General features: G+C 36.5%; 1 protein-coding gene across 2 annotated transcripts in view; it reads left to right on the top strand.

Annotated features, from left to right (window-relative positions):
• Window positions 1-26,721, top strand: part of arhgap24 (Rho GTPase activating protein 24) — a 117,099-nt gene that overhangs the window by 52,998 nt on the left and 37,380 nt on the right. The window lies entirely within an intron of this gene.

The raw sequence follows: 26,721 nt of genomic DNA, 5'->3' as shown, positions 1-26,721 counted from the left end.
TTAATTTGATTGTTCGTTCAATCCTCCATTTTTATCAGCTTTCTTTCTTTCAATTGTTTGTTTGCTTGTTAATTTGTTCGTTCAGTCCTCCATTTTTGTCAGTTCTACCTTTCTTTCAATTGTTTGTTCGCTTGTTAATTTGTTCGTTCAGTCCTCCATTTTTGTCAGTTCTTTCTTTCTTTCAATTGTTTGTTCGCTTGTTAATTTGATTGTTCGTTCAGTTCTCCATTTTGTCATCAGCTTTCTTTCTTTCTTTCTTTCTTTCTTTCTTTTAATCAATTCGCTCTCTTTCTCATTTGTTTGTTTGTTCTTTTTTGTCAGTTCACGCTTTCCGTTGTTCCTTTTTTTTTACTTGTTCATTGGTCGGTCAGTTAAAGGAGACATATCATGCTTTTAAATTGTTCCTTTTTACATATAAATCATACATTTGTAGTATATATAAATCGGAACTGCAATGCTTGGGTCTGAATTCCTCATTATTATAGCTCCACGGGCCCCTTTTTTACCCCTTTTCTTAGGTGCTTCTGAAATCAACTCGTTTTGGTGCGGTCTCTTTAAATACAATTGAGACACTTCATAACCCGCCCCCTCTCCAGGTTGCAGAGGTTCAACTCCACCCCGTTCGGCCATTTTTGTAGTTTGATAGCAGAGATAGGATTATCTAGCGGCACAGAAACTTTTTATTCACACGTTATTAACAAAATATCAACAACGGAAGACTTGTCCAGCCAGCCTTAGATGTTCGAGCCAGAGTTGGAGCCGGAGCGAAATGAAAATGAAGACGACGAACCTGCAGAACAACGTCTTCATATGGATGTATCGCAATGGTGTGTTACTGTATTTACACATGAAACTTTGGTCTTCCGACCTTTTACCACCGTGTCGATTTATTTTGATTAATATGTGCGAGGGAGAGAGAGCAAGACAGCGTCTAGTTTGGAGAGGGTGATGTTTTGTTTACACTTTCGCCGGGCTCTGAGAGAGAGTGCGAGCGCGCGCGAGACCGGGTCTCTCTCTCTCTCTGCTCGTTCTTTCAGTTAAACATGCGCCACAAGCGCGGCAGTTCATCTACATTAGACGGTGTAATGAAGCGTGTGGGTTACTACATCCAACAACCGATCATTTTAACTTACCCTCTCCGAGTCTCGTAACTTCTGCATCCTTTAGCTTGGACTACAAAATTGCAGCGAGAAATAATAATGGCGGATCGCTCGAAGTGTTGGGCCGGAAGTCAATGTCCTTATTTGGCAGTTCCGCTGCAAATACTGTGACGTGATAGTTCAAAAAACGTCATAGAAAACAGAAAAATCTGAACAGGTTGAAAAATATGACCAAAACAGAATATAAAGATATCAACGAAGCACCTGAAGAGAATAATTTAATCTTTTCTGTACTTCTAAACACTCCAAATATACAACAAAATGCATTTAAGGGCTAAAAAAGTGCATTTAGCATGATATGTCCCCTTTAATTCATTTATTACTTTGTTCATTTCTTTCTTTCTTTCTTTCTTTCTGGCCTACATAAATGAGAGCGTAATGAAGTGATTGTTGAATCTCCTGCGGCGAACTATTATTCTCACCTTTAGAATGACTTAATTACAGCACATAACACCTCCATCTCATGCACTGGCAGGACCATGTGACTTCTAGAAAACAGTGTGCGGTTTAAAACATGGAGGTTGTGAACTCTTGAGATTTACAATGGCTGTAATCTCATTCTGAAGATGAATGTCAAAGTCAGGGTCAAAAAGCTACTGAAACCACAGGACCCTGGGTCGTTACTTACTGTTCAATCACAGTGGCCACGGCAGCCAAATGGATCAAACCGAAAACAAAGGGGAACTTAATACAGTGGCAGATTTATTTGGGTATTTATCTCTCCCAACAAATAAAAAAGTGCAACATGCAAATCAAGATGTCAGATAACACTTTTAATTTAAGACACTGTCTATTTTAGAGCTGCTTTACTATTATTGTATAAAGTGCTATATCAACATGGTGACTTGACTTGAATAAAACAAAACAAAACTAAACACTACCTCATGCTTAACCAATACATTTTGATGCACATTTAGAATTGTTTATTGAGATGATATATGATTAATGAACGTTATTATAAAATATGAACAAAACATTATTTGTCTCTGAAGTTCCTCTGTTTTTCCATACTCTCTGATGACATGAATCCGTATAGAATGAATCAGTGTTTTAACCGGACGGGTCTCATCAGGGGGTCCGAGGGCGACTGAGGAATCCTGGGGCTTTTGTCTGAAGGTCGTGGCTGCTCTTCTCTGCTGTTTATTTACGCTCTTGCTGCTGTCTGTGTGTCTTCGCAGTGGAGAACGAGTCGTGTCCTCTCGTTTACCGCCAACTGTGCAGACGTTATTCTTTGACTTGATCGCTGGTAATTTGCATGGCAATTTATTTCACATTTAGCTTCGACTCCCTGCCAGGACGGTCCTAATGTAGCGAGAATCACTAACAAGGCAAGTTAGACTAATGCATTTCAGTCACTAACATCGGTTTAAATCCAGGTGCATTGTTTTATTGTTACTGGTTTTCTACGGTTGCTATTATTAATGAAGTATTTGCACTGCAGTTGGTTGATGCCATGCATACTTGTGTTATCTCTGCTTGAACAAATAAAAATAAAAAGCCTAAGCACTTTTCAGCTGGACAGGGCAGGGAAACCACTTTAAACCAGCTTAGATCTTCCTGTTTAAGATGTGGTTTTGCTTTTTAAACATTTCTAAGATTAAATTTAAAGGCATAGTTCATCTCATATTTTACTCACCCTCATGTTGTTCCAAACCGGTATGAGTTTGAAAACAGAAGAAGATATTTTGGAAAATGTTGGTAACTAGATAGTTGATGATAGCCATTCCATAGTATTGTTTTCATACTATGGAAGTCAATGGCCTTTTTGGGTGAACTATCACTTTAAAATCTCTCATTGACTGACATTGATAGAATATTACAATTCTGCCAATGATGATGTCAGTAATTTTTTATGCTGAATTGTGATTGGTTAAAACAACCTGTAAAATAATAATTGGTTGGGTAATAATGGAAGCTGAACAATAGAGTGCAACAGTCAGGATGTGGGAGATAAAAAACCATAAGGAAATAGATTTTTAACAATAACTTTAAAGACAGCCTTACTGTGTCTGTGAGCTACCAGGTTGTTAATCGATGGTATTTGCTTCTGTTGAAGACGTAAGTCTGCATTATTTCATGTTAGTTTTAAAATAATTGTTTAAAAGCTCATTTTGTGGTGAAAAGTTACATTACCCATGATGCTGTACAGAAAATTCCACCAATCAGAGAGTCGAGACAAGCAAAACGCGCCAAAATATCTCATTAGCTCCGCTCACTGTGAATGATGTAATCATTCGAATGATTATTATCAATGAAGTACTGCGAATGATGTAATCAAGTCGGTCTCCCTACTATGCTCTCAAAATTCTTATAAAAATATATATATATATGTACACTTCGTTTTTTTATTTGATTATGCTGTTCGCAATGCTTCATGGGATAGTAGTTCTTTCTATCACTAAAGACGTAATGTACACAGTCTTGTACCTTTGTATTTTTGTATGATTTTCAAATACTATTTTGCTTACCAACACCAACACCGCCGAAAAAGTGTGCGGGCTCTGTTGCACAGAATTAATTAATAATTAATTAGGGAGTTGTTCTGTATATTTAATAAAAAGTTAATACTAATTGAATACTAAGTGAACAAAATATTAACTTTAACTCAGTTTTTCCGAATGATATTTTCCTAATATACTGTATATATCAGGGTCATTATATTTTGACACATTAGCATAAAATAAAAGTTAATGTAATGAATCATACAGATACATGTGAGTTTTGCCTCAGCGTATTATGGACTTAAATATTATAATATTGTTTTTTTCCCTCACTCACAACATTCATTCTAAATCCGTCATGCCTCTTAGCTGTAACTTAATTCTTTGGCGTGGGCAGGTGAGAAAGAAAGTGCTATAGATGTACGTCTGCTGTGTTATCATCCAATGTCTCTCGGACCCCCCCTTGCATATCTTACATGCTTTAAGAAATGTGATAGTCATAGGCACGTCGCCACAGGCTGTACATATATTATCATAGACCAGGTGAAAGGTCACCTAGCAGACAGATATTTTTCTGTTGTTTATGAGATAGTGGAGAATGTACGGATAGAGATACAGATGGAAAATACATAATACATGTTTATACACTCTAAAAAGACCATAAAAATAGGGCCCAATGTACTTTTCCATGTTGATTTCTCACAGGTGTTTTACCTGTATTTTATATACCTTTTCCATTTTTCTGTGGATGTTTTCTTAGTGTAATTCTTGGACCAATACCATACTGAAATTTTATTAGACATTTCTTTTTATATGTACCAACATAATACACGTATGTGCTTATAAGTCTTTCAGAGGATAATGTTTTTATTTTAAACGTGTTAAAGTAAAAAAATATTATTTTCTCCCCAATTTTGTCCATTTCCTCATGTCTATCTCTTTAAATAGTTTTCATTCTCTCTAGCAAGTAAACTTATGAAATATGCTCGGAATACAGTCATAACCCATTACAATCAGTTTTAAAAAGACACACTTTTCCAACCAAAATGTTTAATCAGAGAGAAACTTAATCAGAGACTTATATAATGCAAGGTTTTTTCATAATAGATTTAACTTTCAGTTTGAAACATCCTTGAACGTTTGTATTGGACCATTAAAATAATCATTTAAAAAAAAAGAAGAGTATGAAGCAACCTCTCTATGGCTAAAAACACACCTGTACTAAATTTTCATTATTCCTATTTAATTATTTTTTAGATGTGTGCCGTATATTCTTTGTGCACCTGTCACACTGTACACAGGCCTCACGCAGTGAGGTTTTCACTTTCCTTTCACAAGGTCAGGAAGAGCATGTCGTGACAGCTTAGGGTCACTGCCTTTGACCTCTAGCTGTATCATCTCCATGGCAACAGCTTATGACATGCAGCTCAATTAACAAAAAGACCTTCAGCTGTTGCTAGCACAATGTGGAGACGTGATAGTTTAATACGGCCTGAGTTAATAAAATGCATATTTTATTTTAGCCGTCATCTAATATTGACATTATTCCAGATGTTTTTTGTTTGAAGAAAACTTTAGTTGGATCCTCTATCCTGGCACAACCAAGACAGTGGGTTCATTTTCCATCTGTTCTGCCACTGTAAAACCTTAGTGGGAAATTTGTATTTGACAGATGGCGTCAGGAAAAACAATCAGAGCCACATCTAGAGGATTCTATTGCCAACTGTCGCATATTTTCAGAAGTGAGCTTGCAATATACAGACAAGATCCAAAAATGTACTTCATGGCACCTCTTTATGCAAAAATTTACTAAACATAAATATTTTTTTACTGCCACAAACCGTATTTTCAGTTTTTGAACTGAAGGATTTCCACAGATGTTTGGCCATTTTTAATTTTGTCTGAATAAAGATCCTAGATAAAGGCTTTTATTCACATTTAAACATTGATCAATGAACATAAACAGAGGCTCAACCGAACCTGCTTGACACGAGAATGAATCTCATTGGTTTTTGATGAAGCTCAAACGTGCTGCGTAACACATGAGAATGAATCTCATTGGTTCGTTCATGTCAAGCGAAGCTTGAGCTTCCGCTTACCTCATCTGATGTGGGAGTTGATGAATGTTTATATGTGAATAAAAGCCTAAATTCAATCTGTCTCTTCAGAATATTTGGACTAAACCGGTCAATTCATATGGATTAGTTTTATGATCTCTTTATGAACTTTTTGAAGAGTCAAAGTGGTAGTTGCGTAGCTGTCAATGAAGGGACAGATTTCATTAAAAAGATCTTCATTTGTGTTTCGAAGATGAACGAAAGTCTTACGGGTTTGGATCAGTCTATGGTTTATTCAGGAACAATAGGGGCTTTCGCTCCCAGGAGACGATTTCATAATTCATATAAATATTGACGGATATACCTGCTTTTTGACGTGTTCGAAATTAAAGGTCCCCTATTATGCTCCTTTTCACAAGATGTAAAATAAGTCTCTGATGTCCCCAGAGTGTGTATGTGAAGTTTTAGCTCGAAATACCCAACAGATCATTTTTTACAGCATGTTTAAATTGTCATTTTTTGGGGCTCAGAAAAACGCGCTGTTTTAGTGTGTGCCCTTTAAATGCAAATAAGCTGCTGCTGCACGGCACAGGGGGCGGAGCTTCATGAGCTCGCGCTCAGTCTCAGGACAATTTCATCTCACGGGATGATGATAATATCAGAAACTCTCAGTAACGGTGTTCAGTTCGACCCGGAGTCGGACAATAATGCCTACAGAGTCAGAGTGCTGTATAGAGATGAAACAGGTATAGTTTAGTAGTTTAATTACGGTTATAACGTATTTGTCATCTGCTTGTTTGTATCCATTATTAATAGCCTACAAGTCTGCTGTTTCGGACCAGGTCCGAATGATGATCAAACATATACTGATGAGTTTAATAAAGTTTATTGTACATAACACAAAAGATGAAGCGTCAGTTTTACTTCAGAAAATCACCGTAAGAGCTGAGTAAACACAGTAAGTTATAAGAAGTGCACAAGTACATAAACGAATTTCGGTAGAGTTGAGGGAGCATTTTCTTTAAAAACAAAATAATTCCACCTCGTCAGCGGCTGCCTCATATATCGGGAGTAAATAGAGAGAGCTATGTGGATTAATACATCCAGCCACACAACACCTACAACGCTTGGGAGACATTCTCGTCAGTGCAGCAGCTGTGAACTCGATCAGGGCGGGTCTATGTTGAAACGGCAGTGTCTCTCAACACTCGTGGGCGGGGCCTGTGCTTAGTGACGTCACTAAAACAGCATTCTGGAAACAGGTCGTTGGGAGACACTGCTGATGATTTATGGGGATTAATAAAAAAGGAGTGAGTGGATTTTTATCACTATTGGGTGGTTGTGTACACACACTGCCAACACACATTTATGTCCAAACAGCATGCAAAAGTGAATTTTGCATAATAGGGGACCTCTAAATATAGGTTCATCTTTGTTAAGCTGTATTTTTTAAAAATATTATTGGAAGACAACAGCAGGAATATTAGGCTGCTGTCACTAAGTCCGAATGCACAGGCCGAATACACTGACACACATCTTGTTTCTTTCTCAACTGTTCACTTATGACATAACCGTGAGAATACTCGCCAAGATGGGTATTTCGAAACATAATTTTGTGTGTCTGAAACACGGCTCTCTTTCTCTCTCTCTTAACAACGTGCGAGACCTGATTTTCGCCTCTTCCTCCGCTTTTAAACTTGTTTGAATGTGTAAATTGGTAAGACAAAACACGTCCAAATGATAAACTTTCACTCTATGATGGTTAAACTACTAATCACATGCGTGCCGAATCGTTGGGACTGGTCTGTACGGATCACGGATCAACTGCGATCCGTCGCACCCCTCATAATTAATGAACGCACTTATCATTATGATTACTATCTTACCAGAGATGGAGAAAAATCCTACTCCAGTAGGTAAACGTGTCCCCAAAAATGTTGATACTCAAAAGCGCTTCCTTCTACGTTTTCTGCTGCGCAACGTTTATTTTTACCACACATGCACATGTGCACACCAGTTTTATGCACCCCTGGCTATAATCACAGCGTCTTCCATCCACCAGTTGTTGACGTTGTTGAATGCCATGCTTAAATGACGTCCCTATTGGCCGGCTCATGTCACTTTAGAGTTAGTACTGGTGGTGCGAATGCAGCCAGGAAAATGGCCTAGAGGAAAATTTTGTTCTTGGCGGGCCATCCTGGTGACTAGTTCCTATGATAACCGAGTTCCTATAACTATCTGGTGCGAAAGCCCCTTTTCATTGTGAGTCTCTAGTCGGTTTAAATGTCCAAAACATGTTTACATCCTTGGAAACAATTGAACAATCCATTTTAATGATTCAATCGAGTACTATGCAGAAATTAGGAGGATGATATTTCATCATTCATATTTTCAATAACTTTATTTGATGAGAAAAAGATGACCTTCTGGATGTTTCACAGCTGTCCCAGAGAATGTTTCTGGTCTTTTGTGACATTCCCGTCCGTTCCAAGCAGATGGAAAGTAGAAGCACTTCTATGGTCAAAGCTATGAAGGACCCCAAAGAGAACCGGGATGAACATCGGACAAACAAATTCCCGAAAGCTAAATCTGTCCTACTAGAAGAGAAAGGGCGAGGGAACTTGCGATATAGAAGAAGACAGAACAGAGATGTCTATTGTCCTGACTGTGCAGACTGGCCTGTGTCCAGGTGTGTGTGGCCCGCTAAAGATTGCGTGAAGGAGCTCATTCTAGGCGTGAAACAAGCTGACCTTTTCTCCTGTCCGCTTTGTATAGAGATACATGCCACTGGGCTTCACACTAGAAATGACTTGGGAACCATTGGTTCCTATATGTATATACAACACAAAGGGTGGTCATACCAAATATTTATTTGACTTAATTAATAGAAGTTAATTCATAAATAAAATCTATTTATGACATTGTTTTTGAAAGCATCCTCACTTTTTACACAAGTGCCTAAAACTTTTCACAGTGCAGTAGCTTTTCAGAAAGGTTTCTTCAAGCGTGTTGGAGACGTTGCCGCAGTTTTTCTGGATTTAGTCTGTCTCAGTTTTTTCTTCATGTAATCCCAGATGGATTTGATGATGGTGAGATCAGATCTCCGTGTGGAGCACCGGCTGTTATCAGAATCCTTGTGCATACAGAAATCTCACTGGATTATTACAATTATTGTAATTGTGAAATGTAAACTGATACTTCCTACTGACACACTACAGCAAAAGATATAAATAACTGGCTTAAAACCAGTAAAAATACGAATGAGACATTTGCACAGTACTGTGCATATATAATATATAATTATTGTGTTGATTACGGTTCCAACAATCCAAATATGTTTCCTTTAAAGTCAATTAAAAATGACCTATAATTGGACCTCACTTTGCCAAACAATGACCATATGTATTTTACTTGTTTGACCAATTGACATTTCAATAATAGATCAAATAAATCTGAAAACATAAATATCATATTTTTTCTTCTTGAGCTTGAATTTAGCTTTATAATTGATCAAATGATATTGTAGTCTGTATGTTGTTCTCAGCAGATGATACAGGGTCATGGTTGTTTTGTAGGAATCTTACATGAGAGCCAGACTGACTTCTATGTGGGTTGAACCCTGTGGGGAGGTTGTGTAGGTTTGATATGTGGCGTGACTGTTTAGTTTTTCTAGACTTTTACCGGTGCGACTTACCGTTCTGGGAAACGCATCGTATGATCATTCTGTTTTGTAAATATTGCAGATGATGTGGTGGTTAAAGGCCTGTGCTTTGAAACCAAACAGTTGAGGAAATGAAAACTCTACTTGCTCAAGTTTTTACTTGTGTTCAAAAATAAAAAGATTCCTTGCAAAATTATAAATCATCTTTTGAAAACCTGAGAATAATACCGCAGTTAATGCATGAAATTAAGCTCCTCCATCCAACACAAAAGCATGAAGCTGTTATTGGAGCCGACAGAGGCACATATAAATGAGATCCCCTCCAGCATGTTCTGAAAGGATTGTTGTTTGCTGCGAGGCTGTTTGAGTAGTTGTTCAGTCGGAGTGTCCTATTCATATGGATGGCATCATTATCTGCCTCTCCAGATGGAGCGAGTGCACCATGACTTAGATGTTTTGGTTTGCTGTGATGGTTTTGCATGTGGGCCTCGTGCTGAAACATGTGCAGAGGATGTGGATCAGAATCGTGCATGTGGTTTCCCCTCTAGGCAAACATTCTTTTTTTATGTCGGGATATTTGGAGGGTGTATACACACACAAAAGGGCGTTAAATCAGATTAGATTTTAATTACAGGTTGGTTTTAACTGATTGGATGGTAGGTATTTCATTTTTTTTTTTTTTTTTTTATGTACAGATAAGTTAAATACACCACTCTCATGGCAGTCTGTAGCTATTTTATGTTTTGCCGAATTGATAGTGAATTTGTTTGAATTTTTTACATTTTTGTACGATCTGCTTACACCACATTGAGTGTTATGGTTAGCGGTGGAACTTCATGCTTTGTTTTTTAAGGCCCTATTATACACTTTTGTTCTGTTTAAATTTACTACAATATTCCAGGTTTGGAATCAAGTTCAATACAACTTGAGCTTAATGCAACATAGATTAACATAGAAAGTAATTTTGTCTTTCCGTTTGCAAAAACACTGTCGGAGGCGTTTGCCGGCCAAAAAGAGAAAAATAGTCGCTCGCTGTTTCGATGTAAATATGCAAATGCTTAAGAGTCTATGATTAAGAGTCTATCATTTTTGCAGTGATTTTTTTATTTTTTTTATTTTATACTCTTGCATTGTCAATACACGATCTGGTTTATACTCTTGCATTGTCAATACACGATCTGGTGTATTATTTATTTATTTTTATTATGCAGTTCTAAGAAATATTTGATTCTCTTTGGTTAATAACTACTGTTTTTGTGCACAATGATGGTAAACAATATGATTGACTGATTTTACTACCTAGCCAAATTTGTGTTTCTCATATTGTGAAGTCATAAGACTAATATAGAAGAGAGAGAGAGAGAGAGAGTGTGCGTGTGTGTGTGCATGTGTGTGTGTGTTTTCATTCTCTCATGCTAATAAGCTCTTGCAGATCTTTTGAACAGTGTGAGTCAGTGAATAATGAAGAGTTTGCAGTTTACTGCTGTTCGAACTTCGAAGCAATCCAGGGGTTTTCTCTCACAAAAGTTCTTGAACATTCTTGCAGGCTATAAAACTACATCTGACAGCTGCATTATCATTAAGTCTGTCCTAAAATAGTTTTAGACCTTTTTATTTTCTGATTTGAGGGCTGTTGTCTTGAAAAAGATGACGCTGATGCCCCCAAGTGGTCGCAAAGCCATTTACAGCAACATTGTCACAGATGATATATCACTGCAGACATTATGCTGGCTTTTAAATATTCATTGAGCCGTTATTTTGCTTGTCATACACTCATTACTCTCCATTCAATTCCATCTAATTATCTTGTCAAATCAATAATTATGCATATCTATAATGAACTGTGGGGAAATTTTTGATGGCCTGAAGGAATCAATACGACTGTGTTCTTCATGACCTGCTACATCTCATATATTCTGCAAGAATCTGAATTGTGGTTTTGTTTACTCTTTATCTTCTATGGTTATTCCTTTGTTCGTCCTGACATTTCGTTTGAAAGCTTGTCAAGACTTTACAGCAGGTTTTCTCATGGGTCCTAGGAATGATTACAGTGATTGACACAGGCTGTTGTTGGACAAATTTTATAGTTATTTCTCTGGGAACCAAGGTAATAAAACCAATCTGGCTTGTTGCAAAAAAGCAATCTGCATTTATCGGCCACTGCGTGAGAGACTTTCTTGCCTGAAATTGGAATAAAATTCCTGATTGACTCCCTACCAATATTTGTGTTTTTGTGTGCGCATGTTTATGTGATGTACATTAAATGGTTTGCCAGGCTAAATTTAGATTGTCCAGTGACACGTGCCTGTACATTTTAAAAAGCATGGAATACTGCACTGTGTTAATTAACCTAACAGGACAGGAAACCATGGCAACAGCATAAGTCCGAAACCCAGTTAATGGAACGACACCGCCTCCGTCCTCATTTGCACTGCAGTGGTTTTATCTGAAAAATAGCTTTACGTTGCAGCCTACAGTATATTGAATCTTCAATCACTGAGTGAGTCACACCTCGTTTTTCATTCTCCACCCAAAAGGTCATAATAAAATGACTCAAACTCCTGAAAATGAGACACATCCATCATTACAATACCTGTGAATTCTATCAGCTTAAAAATTGATGCTGTAAGTTTGTCCTCATATGCAGTGAAGTTCTGAGTTTTTCTCAGTCTGATCAGAGAAGATGGAAATGAACAAACCTGCATAAAAGTCTGGCACAATCATGGCTCGACCAGTTTTCAATGACTATGTAGCAAGACTAGCATCTGGAAAGGCTAGGCCTATATTATTTTACGACATTAGTTTTCATCTATTCACATTTTTATTTTATTTTTATGTGTGCTTTGTTTAATGTTGCTGTGTTTAGTTTTTTTTTCTATGCTATTCCGTCCTTTTCTGTGGTTTGAAATGTGAGGTTGTTCTGATCCATTTCATTCCATTCTGTTCCATTCTGTTCGGTTAGGTTTCATTTATGCTATTCTATTCTATTTAACTTTGGTCTACTATATTGTAGGCCAAAAATCCCGTAGGCTTATAACGGAATGTTCAAATGAACTAAGACTCTTCAAAGTCCAACTGTCAAAAATTCAAATTTAAAATTCAATGGCATTAGAACCAACACAAACTTTAAACTATTAAAACTACCTCAAACTTTCTGTTGAATACCAGGCTTTCTCAAGCCAACATCAAAGTTTGTTTTGACAAACTTTTTTTTGTTGTTGATTTGTATCTAGTTTTGTTTTAGAATGTGTTTTTAGATTTATTTTGTTTTGTTTAGGTTTGTTTTGTTTTAGGAGGTTTGTTTAGATTTATTTGGTTTTGTTTAGGTTTGTTTTGTTTCGTTTAAGTATGCTTGTTTAGGTTCGTTATGTTTTGTTTAGAATTTGTTTTGTTTTAGAAGGTTTGTTTAGGTTCATTATGTTTTGTTTAATATGTTTGTTTAGGTTCATTATGTTTTGTTTAGAATTGTTTTGTTCTATTGTTTTGTTTTAGGAGGTTTTAGTTTTTTTTTTTGTTTAGATTTGTTTTGTTATGCTTGTTTAGGTTCGTTATGTTTTGTTTAGAATTTGTTTTGTTCTAATGTTTTGTTTTAGAAGGTTTGTTTAGGCTCATCATGTTTTGTTTAAACATGTTTAAACATGTTTCTGTTTTAGTATGTTTGTTTGGGTTTTTGTCTTGCTCTTTTCCATTTCTGTTCTGTTGTATGGAGAAACCAAAATTTTCATCTTTTAAGTTAGGTTTTCCTGTATAGAGGGTAATCTAATTTTGAAGAGAGAGATTATGTATGAGTATTCAGCAGTGCAGCGTTTATCAGTCCCCAAGTAGATGATGAGATTGAGTTAATTATCTTTCCAGTGACAGTGATGTCAGAAGCACCCCAGAGACAGTGACCTCATAGAAGATACAGCCTTCCCAGATCACTCTTAGTAATTAGACATTTTATAGCTGTGGATTTTTCAAGAGAAAACTGATGACTCTCCACATTAGCCTGTCGAGCCCGGCTTCCTTCACTGTGTGCATTCTGAAAGCAGGACTCCAGACTACACCTGAGAGATAATGCTCTGGGACACAAAATAAAAGAACTTCTGCTATCATAGTACAGTGTTACATTGATATTTGATCTTCACAGAATGTCTTGTGCTTGTGTGTGTAAATGATATACCTGGTTTTATCTTGGAACTAAAAGCTCTGTGTTTTATTTAATCTCACAGAAGCACCGTACAAAATGAATCACTGTGCACTTTGTAGTTCGATTTCTTTCACTCTGCTCCTGAACCCTTTTGGCTCTTGGCAATTTGCTCAATCGAAGCATTATAAATTACGGTTTAGCACAGAATACGTATCAGTTCCCTCTCATGCACCACTGTTGCTAGTCTTAAAAGTATTCCTGTAATGCAGGTAGGTCTTGTTCTAGGTTCTTGTTTAGCGTTTACTATTATTAGTGAAAGAACATCACTGGTGTCTGTTCAGATCAGTGTTTCTTTAATGTCACGTTCTTGTCTGTTGGCAGGCATTGACCCTTTTGTTTGTCCTGTCTAATTTGATGGGTTCCCCCTGTTCTTCAAGCTTTATTTATGGGCTCTTCATGTCAGCATGGTTCATATTTATCTGTGCTTCTGTCTTATATAAATAAAGCTCTGGCTGAAATGAGTTATAACCTGGCATGTTTGTATGAGTAAGTAGATATATTGGCTATACTGTGAGTTATATTTGCATTTCATTAAATTACGTTATACAACCAAAAATGAAATTTCTGTCATCATTCATGTTTTTCTTTCTTCCATGGAGCACAAAAAGATCATTTAACGAATTACACAGGTCACGGTTTTCCATGAAATGCAAATAAATAGGAACTGGAGCTGTCAAGCTTGGAGGAAAAAAGATGCAAATGCATCATAGAAATATCCTAAAAGTATATCCCCAAGTTAATTGAAAAGATCCAATTTCAAGTCCTTTACAAATTAGATAATGCTACTTTTCTCATTAACTCTCAACAAACATGTCAAGATATTCAGTGAGTTTGAATTTGAGTTTGTTCCATTTTTCATAAAGAGGGATTCGTTTAGTCTCTCGTGGTTTTGTCAACCGACTTTATTACGATCAATCTTCAGCCCCAGTATATGGCAGTCTGCTATGATTTGTAGGTGAAGGTGCTTATAAAATTCATCCTTTTCACTTTATACATTGAATCTGCTTTGATAAAGTAATTGAACGCCACAATCTATCATCTGTCATCCATCATGTCTCTTTTGGTCTCTCCAAATAAATCTGTCAGTGTCCTATAGTGGTATTGTGTTTGAAATTAAAATATCCCATTAGTACCATCACCATTATCATCCAGCTTAAAACATTGCTTTTCTACGAAATTTAAACTAATGTACATTATAAGAAACGGAACATAACTATATCAGGGGAATTTGTCAGTTGCTGTTGAGATGAATGAGATTGTTAATGGTAACTTTTTCAAGGTATCTTGTGTTTTAAACGTGATATTGTTTAATTGTTGCATATTGTATCACTGTAAATAAATATTTTTGTTGTAAATAAACCAGAATGTTGGATGCTTTACACGAAACCTGTTTTTTCGGTCTTTCTTCTTAAAAACTTCGCTTTCAATTCAATGTTATTTGCCGTTTCTTTGTAATTATTTGTGAAATTTACTAGCAATTCCTGAGAGAAAATTCCTTCAAAGTAAATCCTACACCAGTTTTCAGATTCACACACTAGACAGTATGTGCTTACTGTATATTCCAGTTCAAACACAACTGTGCGTTTGATAAAGCCGGTTTTATTCCATTCAGAACCTGGTGCATTGAAGCTGAAACTTCCATCAATGGATTCACCCTAATTAAGAAACTGATTATAAAAAAAACTGTTACGTGTCCAGCTGTGAGGGCCAACGTCTGACTGTGTGTGTGTGTTTGTGTATTTCTCTGAGCTCTCCTGCTGTTTTCCTTCTTGCGTTCAGTCTGTTATCCCCGCTGTTCCTTCATCCTCTGAAGTGTTTGATTGATGGCGGTCATTCATTGAATCATGTTGTCACACGGCGTGTTTCCTCGTCCCCTCATTTCTCACGCCGTAGCCTGGGGGACCGAAGGAAGAGTTTGTACGCAATTTGTTTCATCGTTCACTTCATTCAAGTCTGATTAATCGCCCGTCTCTCTCCTCTCTTAGTCCTGGTCTTTCATAACCCTCTGGTCTTGTGTGAGAACTGATATTTCTCAAGTCAAAAGTGTCTGCAGGGGTGCTGATAGCACAATCTCGGACCTGATTGAGAACAGTGTAGCTCAGCGACAAACGGAGGGATTTCTATCACAGTTAGTCCTCTTTCTCAGCGTGCTCTGTGTGGGTATGAGTAGCTCTTGTTCTGATCTGAGACCTGTTTTCTGATTCTGGAAATTTACTGGTATGCTCTCAGGTTTAGAAAATGTGCTTGAGTTTTGAATATTTTCCTGGAAAGTCTCCCTGAGAACATCCAATGTTATAAAAGAACAAAAATAATACATTATGTCAGTTCTTTTTGGAAGATTTTTTGCAAATGAACAGATTAAATAAATATATTAACCTATTTTTTTTGTTTGTTTAATATTTAGTTAATCACTGTCTTTGAGTCATAACTTATACAGTATTTTAGTTTTTTTACTAAAATGATCTGTACAAGTTACAAGTTTGATGTTGTCACCTTATTCAGATTCATTTATATAAATGTGACTGATTAAAGGCTAAAATGATATACAATTAGATAGTCATATATTTAAAAATAACTTACAGATACAGATAAATAATTTAGGTACCTTATATATAACATTTGAAAGTCTGATTCATTCTAGTGAATCGATTCATCCATAAATGTTTTTTTTTTTTTTTTCAGTTTAGTGAATTGTTTCGATTTTACCAGTTCTTTTTCTCATATTTAGTATTAAAAAAGTCTGATTCATTTTATGAATCAATTCTTCATAAATGGTTCTTTTTCCTCATATGAGCATTGGAAACTCTGATTCATTCTAGTTAATTTGCTCAACCTTAACGATTCTTTTTCTTTGGAAAATCTGATTCGTTCTAATGAACTGGTTCATTTGGATACTTGTAAATTGCCTTTTGTATTGCAGATAACTTTACTGTAATATACATTATGCATACAGTATTCTAGTTTTGTAAATTTTGTAAATTTTCTCAGCTGAAGTTTGATGTCACCCTAATTGTGACTGTTCATTCATTAAAATATATGTGGCACTGATTTAATGATACATACATTTAAAAAGATAAGCTATTTCGGTATAGTTAGCTTGTAGTATAGATATCAACTTTTTTAAACGAGTAGCTTGACTGAAGTACAGTATAAACAAACAAATAATAAAATTCTCACAATAAAAAAAAAGGCTGCCACTATTTAGGTACTTTGAAAATACCAACCCGATCTCATGAGGAAGTGTAACTTCATACGATGTATGAATTTGTACGATTTGACATATGAAAGTTTAAAAAAAGGTCCACCTCTAAACCTTGTTTGCATGTTTTCTAATACAAATGTATGCAAATGAGATCATACTAATTTGCCACCAATTTGCCAAATTGTAAAATAGTTAAGAATTGCCATAATAGTCTGTTGAAAATGCAAAAAAAAAAAAAAAAAAAAATTGTTTGAATTTCATTTTTGCAAACCTGAATGAACCCCTTTATTACTCATCTTAGGATTTAGGTCGAGGAAGGTCTTCTGGGGTGAGGAGAACCTACGCAGGCAGGTTTTTATCCTGAGCAGAAGGGAAACTCAAACGCTTTCTGTCATCACGAGCTCTCGCACGCCATAAATACCCCTCTGATGTGTATTTAAGTTCACAGGACTCGTCTTGGCAGAGGAAGTGGCGAAATGAGCTTTATTTTTCCTCACATCTACATGTCAGACATTTTTACTGAGTGTTTTATGATTTCCAGATGTCAGAACCGCCCTGTGTGCATGGGCTGGACTTGACCTTAGGAATATTGTGTTTATGTCCTATTTTGAAAGTTATATCTTTTGAACACCTCGGCACAGAGCTTCTTTTGTACATCAGAGGAAGGGTGTAAACATTCGCTTTGCTACTGATACACAAAGTATACTCTAGAGATGACATGAATGTTTTTAATAGCAGTCCTCGCAAAGGCAGTGCCATCAGCCAATTAGAATGATGTACTGATGAATATTCATGAATACACATCCCTCTTGGTGATTGTGTTCTGATACAAATGATTATTATAAAATAATGTGACTTATTATGCAACATTCACTTTTACATGGTGTTTAAACAAATGTGTTAGCAGTGTGTGTGCAAAATGGTAATAATAGTAAAAATCCACCCACCCACATTTTGTAATCCCCATAAATCATAAGCAGTGTCTCAGAATAAGACGTTAGCAGTTTTCATACAATATGAAGTCGCATTACATAGGCTCCGCCCACAACTGCTGACGGACTCTGTCCTATTAGCTTAGCTCCTCCCCTGAGTGAGCTATACACAGTCCGCCATGTTTATCTCCTCGCCACAGCATTTAACACCAGCATTTCTTTTTTCTTTCCCTGTTTGGTTCATATTAACAACATATATAGCAGTATGTACCGTATATTACCCTGCTTTTCTAATATACACATGCGATTTTTTTACTCGCTGTTTATGTTCACAGACATAACCGACTGTGTTTATGTGAACTTGGTGTGTTTTGACATAACCTTGTGTGTATTTGACTGTTTAAGCGCTATAAGACTTGAAAGAGAACTTAGTTTAGACAGCTTTCTGTGCGCGTGTTTCGGATGTGTGCGCTCGGAAAACCATATAACAGACGTTTAAACTGATATGGCTTTAAAACACATGCAGATAATAAACTTTCATGATGATGAAGAACTGCAATGTCACAAGCAAGTGACCACGATAGAAATGATAATCAAAACAAAACAGATGTTTTGTTAGTTTTTGGCAGAGAATCTGAGGCATGAGCTGTACAGGCTGTACCGGGAGCAGCAGCTCATTTGCATTTAAAGATACATGCACGAAAACAGATAGGCCTACATTTTAGGCCTATCAAAAAAATGTTTTCCTTTCACTCAAAAATGGGCATTTACAAAATGGTATAATAAATGAGTGGGGTATTTTGAGCTGTAACTTCACAGACACATTCTGCGGACACCTGAGACTTATATTACATATTGTAAAAAGGGGCATAATCGGTCCCCTTTAAATTATAAATAAATTATCCATGCTGAGTTAGATTAAGGCATTTTCACTCTAAAATCACAAAGCAACTTGTTGAATCTAAGATACTGGGGGTTATAAAGGGAAACTGGTTGATTCTTCAGGCCTTTATCTAATATAGCTAAAGTTGTGACTGGGCTCTTCGTCAAAGGAAATAATGGATGCCACCAGAGATTGAAAACAGCCGGCAGCAATAACACAAGGGAACGGCAGATATCCAGAGTGCTCTTGGTGTGGGATATGTCTTGTGTGCTCAGCATGATTGAAAAGACAGAGAAAAGGAAAATGAGTTTGTAATTTCTTTCTCGAGGTCTAGTTCTTTCCCACCATTTTCTATTGGCTTCCTTAAAATTTTAAGATAGCTACAGACGTGTGGCCATGAATAGACAAATATAAGTAGGTCAATCTACTACTATTAAGATTTAATGTCTGTAGTGTTTCCTCATTAAATAATCTTTAACTTTTTCGTTAAAATGTTTATGCAAATTCCCCCTTCGTCAAGCTCCACCCCTTCGTTACTGTGCTAATTCCATAGGAGTGAACTAAAGATTTCTGTCGGCATAAAAATAAACGGCATGATTTTCAATAAAATGTGCTAAAAAAATGAATTGTTATTGTATTGGGTAGAATTAAATTGTGACATTTCCTGCTAGCTGTCTATAGTTTTTAATTTTTAGATTTAGTTGATTTAGTTTTAGTTATTTAAACTAAACAAAAATGATAAATGTTACTGAACTAAAATAAACTTAAGTTTTGTATATTTTATTTCTATTTTTATGGTCTTAGTTTTAGTTCACAATAGTCTGCTGAAGTCACAATAACAGCTTAAAACTGTCTTTAGATTTATTTTGCATGTATCATAATGGTAAATACAATCAAATATAGTATAATTCACTTCAAAACATTGGTTTTCTTAGCTCTTTTGTGTTGGTTACATTGTATCACGTATATAAATACAAAACCATGAATTTCTCATTGTAGAACAGTCTGATGTCTGGATTTGGCTTCCAAATCTCTTTATTAATCTTTCTACAGAATGAAATATGTGTGTTTGTGTTTCTTAGTCACAATTACGTCGCACATTTCTGGCATCTGTCCACAGATGGAGGGTTCTGGCATCACTGTTAAACAGGGCTCGGGCGTCACTGCATGACACTGAAGCTCTAGCTATATCTGAGAGATGTAGACCAGGCTCGCAGAAAGAGACTTTAGTAGCTCTCAAGAGCTAAAATTGATGAGTGAATTTCACTTTTGGCAAAAGGTCAAGAAGTGTGTATATTCAGGGAGAGTGAATTACCACTGTGTGTTTGTGTGTGTCTGAGCTGGCATACAGATGCAAGAGACAAAACGGGAAACACAGACTATTACATAACCTGGTATCAGAGAGGATGTTTAGCTGTCACAGCAAACTTCTAACCCTCTACTGTATACTCGTTCTCCCTCTCACAGACACGCACACTCCATCAACACAGATCAGGTTAAGCCTTTACATTCAACGTGTTTTCAACATCTATCGTTCATGTGTAAGTGAACACTGTGTTGACACTCTAGGGAACATTCTAGACTGGTTTTGCACTCCAGACATATCCAGCATAGCAGATATAACAGGAATACACATGGCGGTTGCACACAGGGCGCTTTTCACACAGAGTCAGCAGCCTAAAGCTGTCATAGACTGTCATTGACTGCCAGGTCAGTGGATGCTAAAGCTATTTGGGTAACGTTTACGTAAAGGAATAGTCCACAAACATTCCACAAACATGTAACTTTAGTAAAGAAAAAAAAAAGAAAGTTTTTTTACGTATAAATGAATGGTTACAGATGCTAAAAAAGGTCAAACTATTTGTTTATTTTATATTTATTTATATTAATTCATAAATAGCCTATTAACATGTCAAATATTTATTTATCACTTATTTATTTATCACTAAATACATGCATAAGTTTATTGTATCATTTATTGATGTATTAATACATGCATGTTATTTTTTTATTATTAATAATTTTATCACAAATCTTTATTTATTAACCTATACTTGGTAAATATCTTTTTATTTATCAATAAATACATACATGTTAAATATTATTTTAATTTAATTATTCATTTAATTAATTAATTGATTAATTATTTATTAATTAATGATGAATACATGATACATTTTTATTTGTTTATAAATATAGGCTATATGTGGTAAATATTGATTTATTTACTTATAAATCGTTATTCTCTAAAATCTTGGCCTCTGCTTCCAAATATTATATATGAAGATGTCACACCAAATAATAATTGCAAACAAAACATATACTTTTACAGTGCTTTTCTGTCATTTTTGGAGCTGTGTTTCACAGAAGAAATTAAATCATCCACATTATTCCTTTCAGGGAGATTAAAGTGAAATTTAGTGGATTATGAGATTTTTACAGATCAAAGTGCAACTGGAAAAGAGAGCTCAAGGAATCAGTTTCCTCACCGTAGCGTGAGGTAGCAGCTCTGTCTGTATTTATAGAGCCACTGTAAGGGGCCGAGCTGTTTGGCCGAGTGCCTGCTTTTCGATCATCAAATTTACAGGCCAGGCCGAGACCCCCAAGAGCCTTAGCGGTCGTGATTTATGAGCCAGGCTCTGCTGCTCGCCTTCCAGATCATCACAGTGCATCATTGAAAACCATCCTATAGCCAAGACACTGCGTTCGGGAACTGCCCCGTCTCTGCGCGCAGCCGTAGAAAGGAAGAGAACCTGTTGAGCAGTGATGGTCAGCTCAAATCAGATCAGGCGCAGGGAATATCATGTTGGAGGGAGATAAAAACAGGATGAGAGGAGAGAAACCTTGAGAAATGCACAGATGAGAAGAGCAGGACTGATCTTTGTGTCCTTGTTGAATCACAAAAGCTGGATAGATAGAGCTCCTGTCCCGTCATGGACTTGAACTACAACCCAGGTGGGTGGCATGGAAACTGAACCTGTTTGTCAGGAAGTGCAATTGCTCAGAAAGCTTTTTTTATTGGACAAAACCAAAAGGGGAGGAGAATAAATCAGGTTATTTGTGATGTTTGCTCTTTTTGCACTCTCTACTACTGCTTTTACTATTAGTGTTTTTTCAAAATCAACTTAACACAAAATGTGTATGATCATGCATAGTTTTACAATAAAGGAGAATCCCAAGTCATATCTAGAGACTAGAATATCTCATAGCAACACCCTAGCATTTTTACAAAGTTCTCGTGCTTGACATGTTTTCCAACTGTTACAGTAGCTGTGTATTTTAGGAGGTGCATTTTTGATTGCGTTCTCTGCATGATTATTTGCTTGCATGAATAAGAAAGAGCTTTAGGGAGATTTCTTCCCGTCTCTCTGTTGTCTTTCTGGCTCTGCGGTTAAGTGCTTCATTCTTGGACTGATTTCAGATGCCTTTTTTGCTCACTCTCCTTATCTTTGTGCGTTCCATTCTTTAAGACTATCTGAAGAGCTGACGTGGCACTCTGGGGTGTCAGTGCTCTCTGATGGTTCCTCTTCCACTGCTGTAGCTGTGGTAGATTAAAGAGGCCATATATGGAAAATAGGATTTTCTTACCATTTTGAAATAGGTATTAGATCACAATGTTGAAATACTCCAATATCCAGCCAGACTATTTATGAAAACTAAAATGCACAAATGGCTCATCTTAAAGGTATAGTTCACCCAAATATGAAAATTCTGTGATTAATTACTCACCCTCATGTCATTCCAAAACCATAAGACTTTCGTTCATCTTCAAAACACAAATGAAGATATTTTTAAAGAAATCTGAGAGATTTCTGTCCCTCCATTGACAGACAACTCAACTACCACTTAAACGCTTCAAAAAGTTCATAAAGAGATCGTAAAACTAATCCATATGAATTGAGCGATTTAGTCCAAAGTAACCTCACCGGTTCTTGCAGAGGCTCAAACGTGCTGCGTTACACGAGAATGAACCTCACCGGCTCTTGCAGAAGCTCAAACACGCTGCGTTACACGAGAATTAATCTCATCGGTTCTTGAGGAAGCTCAAACGTGCTGCGTTATATGAGAATGAATCTCATTGGTTCTTGCAGAAGCTCAAACGTGCTGCGTTACACGAGAATGAACCTCATCGGTTCTTGAGGAAGCTCAAACGTGCTGCTTAACATGAGAATGAACCTCATTGGTTCTTGAGGAAGTTCAAACGTGCTGCGTTACACGAGAATGAATCTCATCGGTTCTTGAGGAAGCTCAAACGTGCTGCGTTATATGAGAATGAATCTCATTGGTTCTTGCAGAAGCTCAAACGTGCTGCGTTACACGAGAATGAACCTCATTGGTTCTTGAGGAAGCTCAAACGTGCTGCTTAACATGAGAATGAACCTCATTGGTTCTTGAGGAAGCTCAAACGTGCTGCGTTACACGAGAATGAATCTCATCGGTTCTTGAGGAAGCTCAAACGTGCTGCGTAATATGAGAATGAACCTCATTGGCTCTTGCAGAAGTTCAAACATGCTGCTTAACATGAGAATGAACCTCATTGGTTCTTGAGGAAGCTCAAACGTGCAGCATAACACATGAGAGTGAATCTTCATTTGTGTTCCGAAGATGAACGAAAGTCTTACAGGTTTTAAACGACATGAGGGAGAGTAAATGATGGCAGAATTTTTATTTTTGGGTGAACTATCCCATTAACAATTCTGATGTCACAACCTTGTGACTGTCACATTTAGATATAAACACCAGTATTCAGCAACTTGGCCAGGCATTATTACTCATTTCCCATGTCCAGTCATAACAAAGGTAATTCACATATGTAAATCAGAAAAGGTAGAGTGACTTAATTGTTAGAATTAACCTTGGTAAAATGTAAATTACCTTTGGTATAATTGGCTACCATTAGCAGTCTACACAACTAACACTTTACTATAAAGTAGCGTCAAAGTGTTAGTTCTAGGTCTCTATTTGTAGGAGACACTTCCTTGGTCTGCATATCTGCATTCTCTATCTTTGTATATCAATTGGACATCATGAATACGGTCCAGTAGAAATAACTTTCCAAGGCATGCATCTACAATTGTGCATTTCCAGCCCACATAATAGATCCTCCCCAAATCTCTGAAGTTGGATTATCAATAATGCTGGTCTAGCAATGTCATTATTCACCTCAGTTTATTACACAAGGATGTTAAATCTTCTGGCTCCTAATAGCTCAAAGGTGAATATTATGTCCAGAGGACAAGTAGTTGAGAATGTAAGATGATATTTCAGTGTTGTGAGGCGAGACACAATGGCATGTCTGCTGCATTTCCCATGGTCGTTGTTGAAGACAGACCTGTCTTATACATCCAGTCCCCGAGAGACTGCGCAGTCTTTATTAGATTAGCAGATGTCATGATTCTCATCTCCTAGTGAAAGCTGTCAACACTTTTTTGAGGGTTTGCGTTGTCCTGCAGAGATTTTACTCGCATTTCGAACCGTCAAAGTTGGTTAGACAGAGATAGAGAGACAGAACGAGAGAAAGTATTTGTATAGGACTGAATGGGATTTGTCATAATGTCAGAGCGGCGGCTGTGATTGGTTCAGATAAGGTTCAACTACTTCCCCTGTCAACGACCCTTGTGAGGCCTTCAACAAAAACATCCAGTTACAAGGATGTTTAGCGGGTGCAGTGACATGATGCGATTGTTGAAATTGCAGTGGTCATCCATCAACTGCAGAACTAGACAGAAACCATGACATTTCCTTAAGCAGTCTCAGCGTGGGATTATTAGAAAGGGGAAAATCAGCACTGTTAAAAAAATTGCATCTCTGTTTCGCCTGGATCTCACAACTCCAAAAACTGCGAAGCAAATTTTCATATAGACTCTATCTTTATAAATAAAACCACAGATTTGAGCTTTAAACAACTGCATTCTCGACTGAAAAACTCTTAAAACTACATTTCGTGACATAATAACAGCAGTAGTTTTTAAATTATGCAGGTTTTCTCCTCCGCCATTGACGCTTACTATTTGGTGCCTAGTTGCTTGTTGGTCCCAGATGCATTCTGGGATACCTGGCTGTTTTAAGTTTGCACAAGTCACCTCCTGATGCATCCTCGATAAAAGGGGTAGAGCAAGAACACATATGGGGATTTAAACTGTACTTGATGTGAACTTTAAATTGGAACTGTACTTAGGCAGCGACTGATGACGTTTCACAAGAACACAAGTACAGACAAGAACACAGATTGAGAAAGGCCTAAGGTCTTACTAGGCATACTAGAAACTTCCAGGCCGGTGTGTTTAGGCAAGTTGGAGTTAAACTGCAGGACAATGGCCCCCCAGGACCGAGTTAGGACACCCCTGGTCAGACACCATGGTTTATTTCCAGGCTGGTACACAGATGACACTTGCACTGGTTGGAATAGCAGGACGCAAGGTTGCAATTGAGGTCTGTGGCTCACAGGAATGACTTATCATCACAGCCGCAAGTGTTGTAGTAAATCACATTAGTTAAGGGAGAAAAGGTAATTGGACCAAATAATACATTTACTCCGTTTGGCACTTCTAACCATGATGTATTCAATTACTAAAAGATCTCTTTCCCCCAGGTCTGTCTGTCAGACGGCCACAGGCCCGACTTTAATATCAGTGACTGTCTTCAACACTATATGCCCTTTTTTCATTGCCTGAAGGGTTAATGTTATTTGAAGTCTGACACACCTGTGGGAAAGATTTATACGGTACACTAGTTGCTGATGGGGAATCAGATAATTGGGGATCTTGACTCATGAAACTGGTGGAAAATTGGTGCTACCAATACAAAAACACGGCCCAACAATTCACAAATGAATAACAGATAAAGTTGAGAATGAGTTTTTAGTACTTGAAAAGCGCAGAGGTAATTTGTCAGCATTAGCTTCACTGCCAGCTTGACTATACACTACTAAAAAGTTTGGACACAACTACTACTCCTTTATTATATCTATTTCCCCCTTTTTAAAATAATAGTAAAACCATGAATTAACATATGGAAAATGTGTCGAGACCAACCTTCCTGCACAATCCAACCTATCCATTTAAAAAGAAATGAATTAATATTTAATAATTTGTGTCAACTAATGAATTCTAAAAATATGTAGATAAAAATAGTAAACAATAAATAAAATAGTTTATTAAGGAATTCGTAATCTGCCACAGTTTTGATTCTTTATTATGACATTTTGTCCACTTTTTATAATAATAGTTAAAAATTAATCTTCAAAACTATGATTTAACACATGGAAGTATGGATAATATGTAGGGACAAAAAAAAAAACGTAACTTTCATACTTATCCATATAGAAATGAATTAATCAATAAAATGAAAATTAAATGAGTTTTGTAGACAAAAATAAACTGTTTGAAATTAAGAATTTAAATATATTTATATGTATTTTTTAAATAATTATTTTAATTAGTTTGAATAAAACATTCATATTTTCAATAAAATAATAGTTTTTAAAGAAATCATAAGCTGCCACCAGTGTTGGGTGTAATGGATTACTACTGTAAGTAATTAATGAATGTAATTTAATTACTTTTCCCTTGAAAAAGACTATAGAACAGTTCTATATAAACAATAGTGGATTTAACATCTAATGTTAAAACGTATGTTTTTAATGTAACCTCCTTTTAAATACTTTGGTCAGTTCAAGAATAATGGATCCAATTTTATATTATTTATTTGAAAGAATTAAAAAAGCAGTTTCATATCTATCCTTGTATTGTTCAACTGGTTGAGGTTGATATGAGATTTAAGAACTAATAAGTAATGCAATACTTTTAAAGAGAGTAATTAAAGTAATCTAATTACACTGTTGAAGATGTAATTAGCAGCTAATGCTAATGAATTACTTTTTTACAGTAACTTGCCGGCACAATTTATTTTTGTCTAAAAACACATTTCAAGGATTAAAGCATAAACATTTGACAGGTAGTATACTTTTTAATGCAGAATTTGTTTGCATCAGCACGTAAAACATTGCTCTAGCTTGGCTTGCGTTATCCTGTTTTAGGTTATCGGAAGAGACTCCCGTTTCCCACTGACAGGAAGACTGAATATAATCCCTGTATAACAGACGGGACTTTCTACAGGAAACCCAGAGCTGAGTTCTACATGCTAACGCACTAAACACCTGTTACAGCACATGTTGTGTCAGTTACTGATGGATCC

This window comes from Scardinius erythrophthalmus (genome assembly GCF_964197995.2).
Source record: "Scardinius erythrophthalmus genome assembly, chromosome: 17".
Lineage (NCBI taxonomy): Eukaryota > Metazoa > Chordata > Actinopteri > Cypriniformes > Leuciscidae > Scardinius > Scardinius erythrophthalmus.
This window is presented reverse-complemented; position numbering and strand designations above follow the sequence as displayed.